This window comes from Leopardus geoffroyi, chromosome B2, assembly GCF_018350155.1.
Source record: "Leopardus geoffroyi isolate Oge1 chromosome B2, O.geoffroyi_Oge1_pat1.0, whole genome shotgun sequence".
In the NCBI taxonomy this organism is placed as follows: Eukaryota; Metazoa; Chordata; class Mammalia; order Carnivora; family Felidae; genus Leopardus; species Leopardus geoffroyi.
This window is the reverse complement of record NC_059332.1, coordinates 95,696,812-95,714,693: the sequence shown is the minus strand read 5'-3', so window position 1 is coordinate 95,714,693 and position 17,882 is coordinate 95,696,812. Positions and strand designations below refer to the sequence as shown.

Here is a 17,882-nt window from a genome sequence, read left to right as displayed (position 1 = left end):
CTAAGTGGATTGACAGTGGTACTTAGGGAACCTTTAGTCCTAAATGCAGTATCATATCCTATAACCAGTTAAGGAGGCAAGACTAGACAGTTTCCCAAATAGGATGAGACTCTTAATCAAGTTCAATCAAGAAATGTCATTAGCTGCAAAGAGCAAACAAGTAATTTTGTTTAGAAAGGATTAAAATTATACTGACAATTAAGCAAATAACCTAATATTAAAAAGAGAGAGAATAAACTGACAGAAATGATTTTTAAACATATGTAATCCTGGCCCACACTTTAAGGCTTTCTATGATATATGACAAAACTCACAAACATTTAGACGGTTAGAAGTTACTTGGTACAAAATTTTAAATACTGCTATTAAAATAATAAGTAATGTGACCCATCCCAGTACCTTACGTTTATTTGTGAGGCATTTTTATTTGTAAAGACTGGGTTCCTCATATTCCTCTTCTTACCTTACCCTTTATGGTATGTGTTCAGTACACATTTGTCATTTAAATTGGATTGTCCATCAAGAAGATTTTTACTGCTTAGAACTCTGCAGCAACCTATATATGTGTAATGAGAGCGTATAGCACAATGCAGGTAAGAGATGGGACCATAGAGTCATCAAAGAGCCAGAGAAATTAGGAGCAGCATTGGCAAGGCCAGCGTTTGTTTTCTTAGTTACTTGAATGTGGCAACCCAAAATCCTGATGTGACTCCAACCCAAGAGACAGCCTATTTAACAGAAACAACATTTAATTTGTGTCAGAAGCAGAGGCATCTAGTCCCCTCTCTGTCGAAAGAAGATGATAATATCAGCCCTAAGTGCCCGTTAGAGATGTTATCACTATGAAACAAAATGTACTTATGAGCCCAAAGACTCTAATGGGTACAGACTCCCAAGAAGATAGACTTCATGTTGTAATATTCCCTCTTCGTGTTTACTTTTTAAAAACTTTTATTTAAAATAGCCATAAAGATCTACTAAAAGGTAAGTTATTCTTGCACAGAGGCTGAAGTTTGTTCAAAACGAAATTTCGAAATCATCGCATACATCAAAATACAGTCCATACCATATAGGTTTTGTTTTTGGTTTTTGTCAGTGGAGTAGTTGAATGCTATAGAAAACATGTTAAGTTTACACTTCTTTCCAGTGCTTTACAATGACAAAATTTTAATCTACCATAGAGAACTTAAATGGCATGATACCATAAGAATTAGGAACTGGGTATATTTGGACTTCTGACTTAATAATTTGTCTTGATGTTGTGTATTCAATTTAGAAATGATCAATCACTAAATAACTTTCACTTCACCAAGCAGAACCAGAGATTATTTGACAGCTATTATAGAGAAGTTGACCTTTGTGCTTATATTTCAGTGCATCAGAAGTTTAGCAATATTTATTCAGGTTAAATTATGCATATTTAAAAACTGTATTTAAATGAACAGCTGCTTAAGTATATTCTTTATAAGACTGAGATTATAAGAAAAAGATTTGTGTGATCTGTCCAAGACAATGTGGTGTTTAAATGATTTCAACCTGTCTTGCTGACTTTTTAAAATCAGGAAATATTTTTAAAGTAGAATTTCGTAAGATATTTTTTGATTAGAAAGAAATCGACTTTGAGTAAAGAGGCATTGGAGTGAGAGAGGATGGGGGCCATATCAGACTGAAAGCCTTTTTCAACACAGAGGAAGGAAATGGTGTCACTATAAGACTGTGAAGCAAATATGTTTCCCTGTGTTTTTGTACCACAATGTTAAAAAACATCATATTTTAATTTCAGGCCTTATAAACTAAAGATGTCCTCTAAAATTAATTACACTTATTATTTTGGATCAGAGTCTGTGGCTGACTACATCTGTGAGAAACTTCATTGTGCTTCCTAATTAAGAAACCAAGTCTAGCTGGCTGATGGGAAGGAAAAATAGTTTAATTCAAAGGGAAATGTAATACTGTGAGAATAAGCAAATAATTTTTCTCCGCCGGGCTTTCAGTGGGAGCAGAGCTTCTCAAATCATCTGCATGGTGTATCTACTGTGCATTTTATTATTTCCCCCACTTGTGTCTTTCTTATAACGTTACAGCTAAAGGTTTTACTTAACCAATTCCCTTCAAACGCTCTTCCTCTCTATCCTGCACAGTGGTGTGCTTTCAGCAGACTTCTAAGAACAACTTCAAGTCAGACTTTCTCCTTTTGGTCCCTCCTCCCGTTTTGAAATTTTGTTTTTCGTTTCTATATGCATCAAAATGTTTAAAACTTAAAAAAAAAATAGTCCCCCGCCCCCCCCCCCCCCCGAAGGCTCCGCTAGAAAAGAAAAGGAAAAAGGAAACAAAAACCCTACGGGACCGTCCCCAGGAGCGCCGAGACCGCCAGTTAATAAGCCCAGACAGGTGATGGGGGCGGGGGGAGGGGGGGGAGAAGCAGTTCGTAGCTCCCTGACCCCAAGGAGAACTTGACAACACCAGGTAAGTACCCCCAGATGGCACCTGCCCAGACCCTCTTCCGCCCAAACCTAACCTATGTAGCCAGGAACCAAGGACCTGAAAGAAGGTGGGGCAGGGAGGTGGGAGGAAAGAGGATGAGACTGTGCGAGGAGCTCAGATGGCCATTCCGCCGCTTTCGAGTTTGAGTCATCTCTCTGGTTTTCAAAACCTGGGAGGGGAAGTGCGCGTCTGCCAGGAGTTAAGCAGTGTGCTAGGCGGGAAAAGAAGCGCACTCTAATCCTCTCGACAAGGGGCCCTCCTCTCTCGGGGCCAAAAAAAGCGCAAGCCTTCGGGATGCTCCAAGGTCTGCAGAGGCTTCTGCGACGCGTCCACTGGCACCCGACTGGGGCGGACGGCGCGACCCGGACTCCCCGGGGCTCGCTCGCCGCCAGCCCTGCGCCCTGCGGGCCGCGTCCGCAGCCCCGCTCGCGGAGGTTGTCTTACAGCTCCTACCCCCGGCTGCCCGTGCCGCCAGGGCTGCTCAGAGAAAGCTGCGATTAGGCAGTTAAGAGCAGGACGGTGCTTGTGACCGCAGGAGCGTTGGAGAAAAGATTTCCCAGGAAGCTTGCCCTGCACGAGCCCCTTCTGGAACCCAGCGGACCTTAAGACACAATGACGAGCTCTAAACCTATTTCGAGAATCCCCTCGACCTGATGTCAGGACCCCCAATTCTTTTCTTCTCCTCTTGTCCAAAAGAACATAACATTTTGATAATTTTCCTCCCCCCTCCCCCCTTTTTAAGGGTGACTTTACATAAAGGAGCTCGGAGGAAAAGGTGCGTAATGGAGAAGCTATCTTCGCTCTGTCACGCGTCCCCGCTAGCCTTCCAGCGGAAGCGCCAGAGCAGAGTTGTTGGTGTTTTTTTGTTTTTTTTTTCCTTTAATTACGCAATTTAGGCTAATGGAGTCCAATCGAGAGCCGTCAGTTGCATGCACGCAGACCTCGGTGGCATTCGCTGTTGGAATTGCTTCTTCAACAGTGACCTTGGGTGGGAGAGAGCCTGTCTGGAGCCGGACCCCCCGTAGCGGCCTCTTACCTCGACCCCCTGGCCTCCCACGGCGTCTCCAGTGGACCGTGTACTCCTAAAGACGTCCCCCACCGGCCAGCTGAGCGGCGCATCTCCAGAGCCGCTCCCGCCCCTCGCCTCCCTCGCTACAGTCCCAGCGCTTTTTAAAACTTTGAGCGCAGCTTTTACGTGACTGGAGAGTCATAAATGCTCCTGCCCTTGTTCAGCCAACATAGACACCCTTGCGTCCCCTTCACATTTCATGAATTACGAGAATAAAGCTAACATTCCAAAAATAAGGTGTATCCGAGTCTGCGTTTCATTTACCCTTACAAGTCGGTGACACGCAATTCTATCCTTCAAACAAACCGTAATGACCAGTCCTAACGTCCCTCTTTCTCCCCGGTTTTAATATACCGAATAATTACTGCCGGAGAGATAACTATCAGCATTGCCAGTGTTTACAGTTTAAGCAATAGCAGAGCACCAAATCACCACTCTTCTTACTATCCCTAACCCTGGTCTTGATCTCTTCAGTAAAATCCTAGCCTCCCTCCCCATTTTTTTTTTTTTTTTTTTTTTTGCCACCGTAGTGTTGGTTCTCTGAAAATTTATTTCCCCAAATCGCAAACTTAACGTTTTAAAGACCTTCCAACGTCACCCTCCTCATTGCCATCGTAACCCGCACACCTGCGCAGCTCAGCCCGCTCCTGAAGACGTCGAGCAGGAAACCCAGCTCTTTCCCGAGTGGCATCTTCTCTGCTCGCCTACGTGAACCTAAAAAACAAACAACTTCAATGAATGCAAACTAAGCTTTCCCGGGGAGAAACGGCGAGGCAGCTACAATCAGTCTCTGATTATACAAACATACCTAGGGGCAGGTTGGAGAGTGAAGGAGGGCTTCGGGGTGGGGGTTGCCAACCTAGAGGTGGATTAAACCAGTTCTATTGTTATTGAGTTTAGGAAAGCTAGCTTTTGTTTCGCGGTGGATATTGGGGGTAAAAACCGAGGAGCTACGGTTAAGCCTCCCAGAAGTCTGTGAAACAGCAGAACTTTATGTAACGTAGGAACTCGGGTCTTTTAAATTGTTTAAGAGACTGAATTAAACATTAAGACTCAAGGAGGGAAAGACTTAGAGTCATTTGAAATATTGTAAAAGAGAAGGGCTGACGTCTGCATCTATGTGCTCTGTTTTCAGGGGCTCACGGGTCCCTTCTGTCAAAGTGGGAAAGGTGGGGATAGCCGGGCTCCGCCGGTCGCACTTTGGGCCCCCAACGCTTCAGACTTCCTCTAACCATCACTTTGCACTTCGGCTTTGGAGAAAGGAGGCAAACAGTCCTCGCTCCCTCCCCAGCAAACTAGCAGGAGACTACAGGCCCCGACCTCTCCCGAGCCCACCTGCAAACACACCTAAGAGGAAATGCTCTTTCCCGCCCATTAAGTAGGTAGCGGCTGATGAAAGTGATTGTGCACAGTGCCCAGGAGTCCCTAGGGAGGGATGTGTGACTCTGGATGTCTGCAGGCAGGGGCGACATTTAGCGAAAGGAGGTGAAAAGCCCTTTTTACTTTGCATTTAAGCGGCATCAGCCCAAATGACAACTTTGATTGACAGAGAAGTGCTTCCCAGACCCAGTCGCGGCGCGCTCGGCGCGGCACGGCTCGGATTGGGCCGCCTCGGGTCACGTGACGCGCGCCACATCCTGGGGACCCGCCCCCATCCCTGGCGCGCGCCCCGCAGCGGCGGCCGGGCCCCGCGCCCACTTTCACTTTTTGCGCTGGGGATTCACAGCCGAGCTGTGGCGTGGGTTTTTTTTTTTTTTTTTTCCTTCAGGATTTTGAGGAACAAAAAGAGGCATTCTAAAGAAATAAGTGTTGCACTTGATTATGGTGGGGGGCTGCTCGTCGGGAATTCCGGAGAGGGCCTGGGAAACGGGCGTTTCCCGCTTTACAAGGGTGGAACTGTGTTTGCAGAGCCACAAAACGTTGAGATTTACAAGAACAGCTAGAATCGCGATCAAAAGTAGAAAGCAATCGGCGCTTCATCTTCTCAGCACTGACTTGGTCATTTGGCTTCGAGGAGGGAAGTCTTCTACGTAGTTTATTACGTTAGCTTAGGTAAATGGCCACCCAAACTAGCTCGTTGTGCAACCTAGGGAACTGCGCTAGTTTGAAAAAACTGACGACGGCTTCCGTGTCATCTCCAATCCGTGGTAACTTGACTGGAATCAGTTCAGCACAAGTGTTAAAGAGAGGGCTCTGTGCTAACTGGGGGATGAGCTAGTGAGTTGGTGAAACCTAGGCCCAGCTAATGGGCACCTGCCTTCTACGCTCACTGATTGTTTCATGGTTAGTTACTGTCTATTGGGTTTAAAACATTATCCGGTAGTTCTAAATAATAAGTCCACCTTTAGGAAGAAAATATTTCAGGATACTGAAAACAGTTTTTACTAACACTGTGGAGACGGTCCTCAGATCAACTAATGGCCCATTCCTTTGGTCTTTATTTATTAAAAAAAAAAAAAAATTACTATGCATATTACATATTTCCAAATGCCCGGGCTGCTAGGTTCTGGGTATAGCAGCAATCTGTGAACCAGTCAGACGGTCTCACATACTGGGCCCTCATAGTGCCCATCAGGTCAGGGCAAGTTGCTACAATAATTGGATTTCTAAAAAAAAAAAAAAAAAAAAAAAAATTCCCTTCCCTTAAAATATGTCTGCATCACTTGATAGCAAAGTGATCTTTAGCAAGTTGCTCATTTGTCTAAGCCCTGTTTTTTGTTTTATCATCCGTTCCTTTTAAAAGTCAAGAGCAAACCAGGTAAGGCTTGGACAACTGCCTAGCACTGTGGCTGGTGCTACATTATTATTATTATTATTATTATTATTATTATTATTATTATTATTGCAGTCAAACAATGTACGCTTCTTCCTACCTGTAATTTTAAGTGACAATACAGTGTTGTCCATTCTTCCATGCTTTATATTTATATAGAGGTTTGATTAGGGAGAAGGGAAAGCTCATAAAGCAATTTGCTTCAATCCTATGTTGTGATAGTAACTTCCACTAACTAATTATATGTCATTTTGAAAGTATTTCCTCAAATTTGTTTTGAATATATAATATTGCCTTTGAATTTCTTTAACTTCCCCCTTATACTTTTACAAAATGAAAGGGTATATTCTTTGTACTTTACCACTAGTTATTTCACAACCCAACATGGTCACTTTTTTGTGGGGGGGGGGGGATTATTATTTTCTCTGGAGAGTTTAGCTGAAAATCTCCTAACAAAAAGTGAAGTCTGGAGTAAGAATCAATTAAATAATGGAAAAAAAAAAACACTTTTTTTTTTTTTTATTCTCTCTGGGGGAAATCACACACATATATAAAATCTTACAAGAAATGTTGCTGCATTTTAATTTCTGCTCTTTGGGGAAGTCAATTTGGACGTTTGAAATTAGTTTTCCTTTTAAAATTAATGTAATTATCACTAGGTAGCAAGAATATCTCTGGTCTAAACCTCCATCCGGAGCTCCAAATTTCCTCTTCCACAAATGACACTGGATCTGCTGTTTATGGGTTTATATGGAGCTGAATTCATCCCTTCATGCCCCTCTCCGTCTCCATATTCTAGACTCACGTAGTTCAACCTCCCAGTTACCCATTCTCCAAACCTACTAAGGTTTTCTCTTTCTATCATCTTCTATTTCTTTCTATCATTTTCTCTTTCTATCTCCTTCCATTTGAAGTCAATTATCAAGTCCTGCTTGACTTCACCTCCTAATTATACCTCAGATATGTCCCCTCCCTTCCTTTCTTATTTCCGTTCTTTTGGTTTAGGCCTTTTCTTGTCTTGCTCTCTAGCTTACTTGCTGCCGCAGCCTCTTACTGTGAAGTTCTGCCTTCAAATCCTTATCATTCCCTTCAAACCCTTTCCCTGAGTGACTTATCTAAAAAGCAGATCTGAACATGCCATTCACCTTTAATGGCTTCCCCTTCCTTATCAGATAAAAATCTAAGCTCTTCACCACAGCATTCAAAGCCTCTGTACATCTCTCTAGCTTTGCTTCTCTCCCCTTCCTGCCCTGACTTCACATTCCAACTACACTTCATTCATTCATTTGTTTGACAGTGCTAAGTGCCAGCCACTGTCCTAGGCACTCAGCATACCTTGGGAAACAAAACTCATAGCTTTGCCTTCATAGAGCTTATATGCAAAGGGATGGGTGGTGTCAGTAAACAACACAAATTAGCACATTTTATAGGATCTGGGTGGAGAGTCTAATTTTAGATCGTCTGATGAAGGTTGTCTATTGAAAAGGTGACATTTGAGCAAACAAGAAAGGAGGTAAGGCAGCTACATGAATAAACAGAGGAAGAAAATCTAGGTGGAGGGAACAGCCAGTGCAAAGTCCTAAGGTAGGAGTGTGCTTAGCACATCAAGAAGAGGAGAGAGCAGAGGGAGTAGTAGCAGATGAGGTCAGAGAGAAAATAGGGTGTGTGAGTGCTCTCTTAGATGGGTTCTCATCAGTCATTGTAGTAAGTTGGAGTCTGCGTTAAATGGGAAGCCAACCACTTGTGGTCACCCCCACAAGCCATAGTGTTTAGACCTTGTGTTCTAATCATATGCTCCCTTCTGTTTTGATTGTACCCCTCTCTCCAGCTGAATTGCTCTTGTAATTCTTTTTGATTGTCTCTGTTACTGCATTTGCCATATTACTTATAAGACTGAGGTCTTGAGGGAGGATTTTGGTTTATTTATCTTTGTATCCTCAGTGCTCATTAGCAGGCACATAAACGTTTAATGAATAAATAATGATTATAATTGTTTACAGATTGCTATATATGTTGGGTGTTTTATATGTTTATAAATTCTTAAGACAACCCTACACGGTGGGCTTTATTATACTTACTTTACAGAAGAGGAAATGAGTTTCAGAGAGGTTAAGTAACTTACCCAAAGTCCCAACACTGGTAAATATCTGAGCTAGGTTTTAGCCACCGGCCAATTGCTACACTGTGTTCTTTTCACTCCTGAGGCTTCCTCACTAGAGTGAATGAAAGAGATGGAGGGAATACATCTCTGGTTTTGTTTCTTGCATTTGGCTTTCCTAAGCTTAAACAAATGACCAATTTTACTGTCTATGTACTAATTCATTAAATATTTAATAAGTATCTATTGCGTGCCAGGTACTTGAAATACAATACTGAACAAAACATGTGGTCCCTTCCCTTGTGCAGTTTATACTATAGCAGAGAAGACTCACAATTTGTTTAAGCAAGGGCAGTGTTCTGATGGAGGAAGGACAAAGTGCCACAGGGAACTGTAGCAGCAGCTTCTGACCCAGCCACCCAGGCTGGAGAAAGCTGTAGAATGAGAGCAGATTTCCTGGAGGAGATAATTCCAAGTGGAATGTACCATTGGCCTTAGGGACACTGAAATTCAGAAAGCGGAGGTACATTTAGCTGTGAATAAAAGAATCCCTTATGGACTTGTATAAGATACTAGGTATTATACAAAACCCCGAAGAATTTTGTTGTATTCATTCTTTTTTCAACTGTGGCTAATGTTAATGCCCTTCTCCCAAATTTGATTACAATCTTTAAGTATAAAACCTAAAGCATAAACTTTTTAACCTTTGTATGAATGTTTTTATTTGGTAAGTTGTTTGACCCATTAGTTTGTGAAGAGTTAATGCAATGTGTTTTAGCAGCTATAAATTCCACAACTATGGAATCTGAGGGCTTATGCAAATTATTTTGTTCCATTGGAACTTGGTGGTATATTGCATCATTGGCTGGAGTTTGGGAACTTGCTACAGAATACCATTTTTTTTATTGCGTTCGTGGAAATGAAATTTAATATTTGCTCACTTTTAATTACTGTTCAATGGATGAGATAATCCAGGAAACCATGACAGGTGGTGTGACCGAGACAGGAAGAAGCCAGGCTGGAAAACCAGAGACCCATACTCAGAAAGTAGCATTTTAGTGCTTTTAAACCGATGGAAAATTAATGGGTTGTTCTCTATAGATTTCTCCTTGTTTTTCAAGTGGGGATAAATTTGGCATAATAACTCTAATATATGACTTGATTTTCAAAATTAAAATTTTAAGGATGAAAATAGTTATTCAGACAACTTGCAACTGGTCGTGGTGGCAACAGAGCAGTTGTTTTTAGTAAGAAAATGATGGGGAAGATCAAAGAAGAACAGGGATCAGGATGTGGGAGTGAGTTCTCTTTATTGCAAACTGCTTTGGAGGGAGGTGAGAGATGGAGGTTAGAGATGATGAAGACCTTTCCTTTTGGCTTCTCTGATCTAGCCATGGATGATGAGAGTCCCTCTGGATGAGCGTCAAAGAAAAGACATGGTTAAATGGGTAATAAAAGAAAAATCAATTGCCCATAAATACTAAGTGTTTTAAGTTTGAAATTTTCTCTAAAAAGAAAAGAAAAAGAAAAAGAAAACCCTAGTTATTGTATTTATCTTCTACAGCTTGTAAAACACAAGTTTCCCTAATGGAGCAGGTCCAGCAAGTCTTGGTTATAGGCAGAGTTAGGAAGATTGTGAGAATGCAAAGGGTCCTGGCAAATAATGTGCTTTGAGGCTTCAAAAAGTGTCCCAGAGGAGGAGAAAATATTCTGAAAAAAAAAAAAATAGCAATAAAGTATTTTTTATGTTAAGAACAAAAAGACAGGAAATGTTTTTCCCCCCAAATATTGTTGCATTTACTCCATCTGGTGAAATAAAATAAGACAGATATGTAATCCTCCACAGTTACACAAAACCACCACCAGCAGGCCAGTTAGATGGTGGAGAGCTGCTGTCCTAGAACAGTATGTATGGCATTCTTGCCCCCTCCCCCCCAAAAAAAACCCAGGGCCATGTACTGCTTCTCTGAGGCCATCAAAAGTTTCAGACTTAAAACAGAGAAGTTTCTTGGTGAACAGAATTAACAAAATTACAGAACTGTCATCATTATGTTTAAAGAAACCTTTCCCAGTTTGCTAGCTTTCTTCCCAAACATTTTTGCCCTAATTACATTTTTGTTGGTGGTTTAGAAAGGCAAGGACAACCCAAGGGAATGATTCCATTCTAATTGCATCTTTCCCTTCCCAGGAGGCCTGCATCCTTTCATATCCACCAAACTCACTCGATCACTTGATTAACCGTGGTCCACTTGTCACAGAGAGAAAACAACAACAACAACAAAACACCCAAACAAGCCCTGTGAAATTAACTGGATGTTTTGTTTTTGTTTTTCCCCTTCAGAGATCACAAAGCTTGTGTATATTCTCGTCAGGCATCCTTTTTCATTCAGGGCTCCAGGTGGAATAGAGAAGGTGTGTGTGTGTGTGTGTGTGTGTGTGTGTGTGTGTGTGTGTGTGCGCGCGCGCGCGCGCGTGGGTGTGGGTGTGTGTGTTCCCGAAACGTCAAAAAAGCATCAAAGTGTGTGCTGGGGGCCTGTGTCTATAGCTTGCGTTCAATTCTAAAGAGATCGACGACCCCACCCCCACCTCCCGCCACCCCTACCCCCCCAAGGTTAGGAACCACTGCCCATAACATCCAGATTAATTCCTCCATTCTTGCTAGGCCCTGTTTGCTGGAAGGTATTGAAAAGATGCTTTGTAAATTTGGTTTAATGAATTTCTACAACAACCTGTGAAATCCTCAGCAAGGGCCCACAGGATTTCACCTGCGTTCAGAGGAAATTGGTCCCAATGCTTGGGTTCTCCGCGGGGCGTCCTCGTCCCGGGGAGACCCGGCGCCGCCAAGTTCTGGGCATCCGGTTTGTCTTCACCAGAACAACCAGCCCTCTCCAGATCCGAGAGGGCCCTACACAATCTTCCTTGGATGGCCCGTCTGCGGGAACCTTGGATTCCCCTTTCCTTCGGACAGCTGAAGGACGACAGTAGAGGGGAAAAAGGAATCGCTCTTAGAAACAAACAAACAAACAAACAAACAAACAAAAAATAGTCCGGGCGCCGTGCCCCGGAGCGTTTCCGAGGCCGGCCGGGTGCGGCGGCTGTACCGTGGTCCAGCCGCTTCGCTATCCGGCGGGCGGCGCCCTGCTCGCCCCCCAGCGCCGAGGCCCGCGTCCCCGCCGCACAGGCGCAGCGCGGCGCCTGCCAGCCTCCCTGCGTGCGTCGTGGAGCGCGGCGGACCGCTCCATCCGCTCGCCCCTGCGAGGAAGCGCCGTCCGGGGCCCCTCCCCGCCCCGTCCGCGGTTAGGAGCGGCGCGCTGGCCGGGGCGGCGGTATCAGGGCAGCGGGCGCGCCCCATCCCTTTCACTCCTTGGCGGGACGACTGCCCGGCTCAGTGCTGTCCCGGGAGCCCACTCCCGATCCTTGGCTTCCGTCTCGCCTTCCCTGAACACCTAGCTTGTACCAGCGTGGCGCTGGGGAAGCATTTGTGGAGACAGGGCGACGTGTGGAGGTAAATGCGACGCAAAATGCTGGGGGGAGCTCTAAGAAGCAGGAAGGGGCAAAAGAGTTAGTTTTCTGGGCTCCTTTCTCTCACTGACCCCAGATTACTACAGATTACTGGGGGCGCCAGTATGCCCATTTTACCGAACGACAGAGAGATCAAATGGCTTCCCTGGGGCCATTTAATGCCAAACGTGGCACACCAAGCTTCTGCCTCATCCCAGCTCCTCGGGTGAAAAGGCTTACCTCCGCCCAGGAGTGTGGGCAGCGGCTTAACCGTGTGAGTAACGAGTAACCCAAGTGCCCGGGCTGTGCTCTCCTTCAGTCCTGATGAAGTAGGAAAAGTTGGAGCACCTGGGGCCGGGTCGCAACCTCTTACCGCCTCCTGCCCTCACCTCCTAAGTGATCTCTTGCAGTCACCAGCGCTAGAGCCTGGCAGTTCCCCCGCGTTCCGCCCCTCCATAAAAATACATGTATTTCCAGCCTGAACTTCTCCAAACTCCAACCTCCCGTTTTGTTTATTCAGCTGCCTACTGGATATCTGTCTCCAGCCGAATGTCTAAAAGATGCTGAAATTTAACTTGTTTGAAGCTTTGCCCCCAAACCTGCTCCATCCATAGCGTTCCTCTTTCCCCTTTCCATGAAGAGCAAACCATTTTTTTCAGGAGGTGCTCAGGTCAATAACCTTGGAGCCATCCTTGACTCCTCTTACTTTCACACTCCAAATGGTGCCTGCCAGAAAATGCTTCTGTGTATATCCAGAACCTGACCATTCCTTATGGCATCTGGTACTACTACTTGGGCCTACACCAATCTCATCATTTCTCCCCTGGGTTATTATGGCAGCCTCTTAATCAGTCTCCTTGTTTCTACTTTGCCCCCTGCTAGTGTAACTCTTGATCCCGGATCCTGTTCTAGCCAGAGTAATCCTGTTCTATCAGAGAACTCAGAACTTCCAGACACTCCCCACCTTACTGAGGATCATAGTTTAAATCCTTCCGTCTAGGCTCCTGAGTGACCACTCCGCCTCCTCTGACCCTTCTACTCCCTTTCTCCTTGCCCAAGCTCACACCCATCCAGCCACACTGTGAGTCCCGCCTTAGGGTCTTTGCTGTTCCCTCTGACTGGGCTGTCGGTGCCCCACTCCCATTAGCATAGTTTTCTTCCAGTTTTTGCTGAATACCATCCTCTGGGTAAAGTCCCCCCCCCCCCCACCTGTTTAGCCTTGTAACCCAATCCCTGCGTTTTCCTTTTTCTCTGCTTAATTTTTCTCCCTGGTACCTAACTTTTATACTCCCATTTACCTTTGCCCCCTCTTGTTGCTTCTGTCCTTCTACAAGAATGTAAATAACATATATGCGGGTAAGGATTTTTAAAAGTTGTATCTGCAAATGCATAGAACAGTGCCTGGCACATGGAAGGCACTCAGTAAATATTTGTTTATGAGTGAACCCACAATAAAATGGGAGGAAGGGAGTAGCTCCACCATATACTAGCTCTATGATCTTGGGCAAGTTATTTAACTCCATTTTCTCATCTGTAAAATGATGGTAGATACTTCCTTACAGGGTTCCCAATGTTATTAAATAAGTAAATACACAAAGAACACTAAACGCAGAAGAACACAGTAAGTGGTAGTGATTGTTACTGATATGTAATATTTATAGCATGGAAGCAAGTCAGACTTCTAAGTGAGCATATATATCAGTATTCTACCTTACTGACATTTAGAAGTTTTCCTATTTGTAGTGGTGCTATGTAAATTAGAATGTAGCATCCTGAAATTTGTTATGGGTATTTCTTTGTATAGTGCCTTGGAAGTGTGTGGTCACTGTTAGCTGCTGACAGCTGAGGGAGAAAAGTCCATCTTTTGCTTAGTTTGCATCAGCATCATCACGTACCATCCCGGTCATCTTCCATGGAAAGGAGGAAGGGAAATTCGATTCCTTGAGAGAATGTGAGTTATCCCCTTTTATGATTCTATTATGGAAATTCTTCTGAAGGTGTAAAAGGATAGGCTGCCGCGTATGGGGTGGAATGGAGGAAGAGGCACTTGACTAGAATCGTGTTTCCCTTCAGGTCCCTAACCTGTTTCCTTAGGCAGATCTCCCAAGGGAGGGCTCACTGGGTGGGGGTTGGAGGGTGGATGATAGGATTTGGTAAGGGAAATTGGCCTGTAGGTCCATCCTGCTCTTACCTCTCTCTGGCTGGCCCAGCTTCTCCAGTGGCTCCTCCCTCCCTTTGCTCCAGCAGCTGTCCACTCTGTTTAGACTGGCACCTATGCCTCTTCTCGCTATGAGACATGCTGTGTTTGCTGTGTAACTCCCCCCCACCTCCTCCACCCAAGTGAGCTCCAAGGGGACAGCACTTGTTGTCTCTTACATTCCCTGCTTTCTTTCTTGTTCCTAGGACAGGTCCTGGCACACAGGGGCACTGTCAGTAAATTCTTGTTGATTGAATGAGCTCTCCTACAAAGCTTATTTAATTCCACCTAGCAGCCCCTGACATTAATTGAACCAGTCCTTATGCCAGAACACTTTAAATGCATTATCTCATATTATTCTCACAACAGAACTCAGGTTGGTGCTGTTAGAATTCCCATTTTACAAAGAGAGAAAGTGAAGACCAGTGAGGTTAAGTAACTTGCCCAGGGTCACGCAGCAGCTGATAAATAGGGGAGCTAATGACAGAAACCACACAGTCTGGGTCTGGGACCTGAGTCCCAACCATCTTTGGTTAGAAGATGAAGAGGACTGATCGCAGCATCAGGTTCAATAAGCCTGGAACCGGAGAGGTCTTAAGGTTGAAAGGAGGAGGCCAGAGGTCGCCGCCATCAAAATCGTCCCTTCCGAGCTTCTGTGGCTGCTGGGTGGGTCCTGAGGCCTCACATGCGACCATCAGTGTGCCCAGGAGGTTAAGCAGAGAAGCCTCTTCAAAAATGCCCTCCCTTCAAAGTACCTGCTGGTGGCCAAACATCTCTACTTTTCCGCGTGGGAATAAGGGGCCAATGGGATGTAGATGAGCCACCAAAGGCCATCTACAGATTGGCCCTGAGCTGTCGCGGGTTTCCCCGGCCAGGGGCTCCGCCACCTTCCGATCCCCTTGGAAGACCCCGAAGGAGAAATGTCGGGAAGGAAAGTAGAAACTGGAACTCTTGACTCTGGGAAGACAGAACCTGACTGCGCCGGGCGGGGCGCGCGGGTCTGCACCGTGCAGTTGGGCCCCAAGCCGGGGCGGGGGCCACGCGCGACCGGCCCCAGGAGGGCGAGGCGCAGGGGCCGCCGTGAGTCCCGCGTTTAGGGCACTGGCGTCTCTCGTTACGCGGTCTCCTTGTGTCTGTGATTAAAACACCAGGAAATGACTTGGAGCCCGAGAAGTTCGCTCTGTGAGCCGGGTTTTCTCAATCCTTGCGGAGATGGAGCGGATGTGGAAACCAGCCCTGCGCCCCCGGATTCAGGTTCCTGTCCCGGAGCTGCTTGCATGCGCCGGGAACTCATCCACCCACTGGGCCTTCGCGGCGCCAACAGACTTTAAGTGTAGGGAGATACAGAGCGTGTTGAACACAGATTCTTTGCCAGTGTCACCGAATTCATTGGAGCCATGGGTCATTTTGTGGTTATGTGTGTTGTTTTTAGTCCAAAGATACTAAAATCATAACTACTCATCCTGAGGGTTTCTGGGAAATTTTGGAGATTGAAATACCTGAAAATTCTGGTAATCCCTGTTCAAGTGAGTCAATTAAAAAGAATTTGTTTACCCACACCCCCAGGTAGAATCACAGGAAAGTCAATGGAGAAGTATGCTCAGTCTCTCCAGTTCTGTTTGGAAACTCAAACCCTCCTCCCCATGTTTTCAGTTGCAAATTAGAAATCACATTAATTGCCCTAAAATGCAGCAATTTGCCTTATGCAGAAGTTTGTTTTTGAACCAAGATTTGCTTCAGTTTTCTTCCCTAGACGGTGTTAGGTGATATCATGGAACTATTAAACAAAAAACCCAACTGATTTGTGTCTTTCTGTCTTAGTTATTGCCATCTTGTACTCTTGGCTGATTAAAAAAACGGGGGGTGCTTATTTTAAAATGAATTTAGAGTAAAAAGTAATTGAGATGTTTGGCAACCTCATGGTAAAACATAATAGTGTGCCCCAGGATAAAGACTAGAATTTAGTTCCGTTTCTTGCTTCATTACTCACTCACTTGATGTGGCCTCTGACAAGTCCCTTCACTGTCTTGGGCCTCAGGCTCTCTCTCCATCAGTAACAAGGGGATCATCTTAGACATCTACCTGCCTCCTGAGGGTGTTGTAAGGGTTAATGAGATATGTGGTGAATGCTTTGATTCTAGGGTAAAGGACCTGTACAAATAAAACATGATTACATCTCAAGATTCATCTTTGATTCATCTGAATAAATCGACCTTTCCTTTATTAACTCTTCCTATTAAGTTTTCAAAATTGAGTTGATTTAAAAATTCTATGTTGGGGCATTCTATAGATTCACACTCTATAAAAATCCTTGACAAGTTATATTACCCAGTTGAGAGAAAACCTGTATTTGTTCAGAGATATTGAGTAACTTATCTTTCTCATTACGCCGATTCAACTTATTTATTCAACAAATGTGTACTGAAAATGTACTCTTTCTAGGGACTGTACGGGGGTACAAGGAGTGCTAAAAAGAACTGTCTTGTGTGCCTGCTGTTCCCACACACTATGGTAAACACTTTGTATACATGATCTCATTTAATCCTGGTCACAGCTCCCTGAAATGCAGTCTCTTCTCACCCTGGGTATAGAATGCAAACTGAATTCAGAGTTTCCCCATAATTCAGTAAACCAGGTACAGCCAGAGCAGCTCAGTTCTGTGAAGTCATTTGCAAAAGTAAAGGGCTACTTTTGTTGAAACCACTGATAGAAATTTATGGTCACATTAAAAAAAATTTTTTTGGGGGCGCCTGGGTGGCTCGGTCGGTTAAGCGTCTGGCTTCAGCTCAGGTCATGATCTCATGGTCTGTGAGTTCGAGCCCCGCGTCAGGCTCTGTGCTGACAGCTCAGAGCTTGGAGCCTGTTTCAGATTCTGTGTCTCCCTCTCTCTCTGCCCCTCCCCTGTTCATGCTCTGTCTCTGTCTCAAAAAATAAATAAGTGTTAAAAAAATTTTTTTTTAAGTTTTTTTTTAATTTAATTAATTTTATTTGGGAGAGAGAATGAATGAGAGCTCAGGGAAGAGGGGCAGAGGAAAAGAGAGAGAGAATCTTAAGCAGGCTCCAAGCCGATGTGGGGCTCGATCCCACCACCCTGGGATCATGACCTGAGCTGAAATCAAGAGTCAGACGCTCACCCAACTGAGACATCCAGGCAACCCTGGTCCCATTTTTTTTTAAGGAAAGATTTTGCCAACACTGCCTCAGCAGGTATGAAATTTAGCTATATACAGTGTTTAACATCCTTAGACCAGGTCATCCAGAAGTTGAGAGGATGTTAGAGAAAATTTACAATAAGCAAATTTACATATAGGCAAAATATGATGACTCAGTCGGAATTGGCCAAATGCTCAAAAGCACAGCAAGCATCCCTCTACCTACCCATCCATCACTGCCAAAAAGAAAAGAAAAAAAAAAAAAAAACCACATAAACTTTCATGCAGTCTCTACCTAGTTTTTGGAAGTTATCTAAAAGACAAAATTGGAGTTTATATTCAGCTCACAAGAAAGGGGGCCGTGTATCCTGATTTAGTGAGAGAAAAGAGAAACCTTGTGGTTAAGCCTGTTTTGCACGAGACACAAAGAAAAATCCTTCATCTATCCCTGGAAATATCCACCAAATGCCAACCCATAATGTTGGACAGGAGAGAAGAAGCAAATTAAGCCAGAAAGTGCAGGTTTTTGTATTCTGCTGCAGACAGGCCAGCTGCCAACAGATTGCTTAGAGAGTTTACTATTTACACTATAGTATTATGGTATTATA

The 17,882-nt window shown here is 44.5% G+C and overlaps 2 long non-coding RNA genes across 6 annotated transcripts; both read left to right on the top strand.

The window, feature by feature from the left end:
* The first annotated feature begins 1,217 nt into the window (after positions 1–1,217).
* LOC123608793 lies at positions 1,218–3,789 on the top strand. Of its 2 annotated transcripts, XR_006717448.1 has the most exons (3): positions 1,218–2,466; positions 3,227–3,259; positions 3,381–3,789. It is a non-coding gene; the product is annotated as an uncharacterized LOC123608793 (long non-coding RNA). The 2 variants fall into 2 exon arrangements; XR_006717447.1 differs by lacking the exon at positions 3,227–3,259.
* Positions 3,790–11,629: 7,840 nt separating this feature from the next.
* Positions 11,630–15,923, top strand: LOC123608792. 4 transcript variants are annotated; one of them, XR_006717444.1, is made up of 3 exons: positions 11,630–11,929; positions 13,730–13,876; positions 14,329–15,923. It is a non-coding gene; the product is annotated as an uncharacterized LOC123608792 (long non-coding RNA). The 4 variants fall into 4 exon arrangements; XR_006717445.1 differs by having other exon boundaries at positions 11,632–11,929; positions 14,492–15,923; XR_006717443.1 differs by having other exon boundaries at positions 13,730–15,923.
* Positions 15,924–17,882: the final 1,959 nt, after the last annotated feature.